The sequence below is a fragment of the Asparagus officinalis genome, chromosome 4, assembly GCF_001876935.1.
Source record: "Asparagus officinalis chromosome 4, Aspof.V1, whole genome shotgun sequence".
Classification (NCBI taxonomy): domain Eukaryota; kingdom Viridiplantae; phylum Streptophyta; class Magnoliopsida; order Asparagales; family Asparagaceae; genus Asparagus; species Asparagus officinalis.
This window is the reverse complement of record NC_033797.1, coordinates 9,778,066-9,779,168: the sequence shown is the minus strand read 5'-3', so window position 1 is coordinate 9,779,168 and position 1,103 is coordinate 9,778,066.

Sequence of the window (1,103 nt, the reverse complement as noted above, 5' to 3'; positions counted from 1 at the left end):
ATTTGATATATACTTCCAATTAGCAGCAACCTTCCCTGTTATATTTTGAATATTTTTTTCTTTGACTTTAGTTTCTAGAAGAGCAATGTAGGATAAATGATATTGCACTATATAGTTTTTAACCAAGTGCTGTTTAGAGGATTTATTCAATCCTCTGACATTCCAAAAGGATAGGTTCATCTGTTTTTCCCCCTTCTTTCAACATTAGAGGGATCTGCTCCTAATCCATATGGAGAAATGCTTGAGAAAGAGTTCAGGTTGTGAATATACCTTTGCACAAGAGCCCCTGATTTTCCAGATTGTGTGGGTTTTTTTCCTTTATTTGCCCCCCCAGATATAGCTTTCTGTAAATGCTCAACCTGTATATGCTCACTTCCAGGTGATGTCTCCTGTGTATGCATAACATGCACAAACTGAGATCCAAGCATAAGGTTTGGCAGTAACACTTGTTGAACCCCAACTTCAGGAGTTATTTGCTGCACACTTGCCATTGATGTTTCACCTATTCCTGAATCATACTGTGTAGATTTTTCATGTACAACATGCACAACTCCCTGGGAATTAGATATGTTACTAGGTGCAATCTGAACCCCACTTCCAGATATATCTAAATCAGCTTGACCATGCTTAACATGCATAGAACCAGAGTTGGTTTCAAGCATACAGTTTGGCAGTATCACTTGCTGAACCCCCATATCAAGAATCCTTTGTTGAGATCCTTGATTTTCCTTTTGCTTTGGTACCCATCTCTGAGTCCTTGGAAAGCGTTTACAAAAGCTTGTTTCATGACCCACCTGCTTACATTTTTCACACCATCTAGGCTTCAACTCATAGTGTACAGCTTGATTGAAACATTTCCCATTTGGATCCTGTATAGTAATTTGATCAGGGAGAGGGGATGGCATACTAACTTCAACAAGCACTCTAGCATAAGACAGCCATAGCTTATTTGCAGTGAGCTTATCTGTTGCTATTGGCCTTCCAATGGTACTAGCTATTTTACTGATAGCCTTTTCATTCCACAATTAAGCCTAAGAGAAGGCAATTGGATCCACATAGGATAAATGCATTCCTTATTCCTTTCATATTCTTCGCCTATTGAC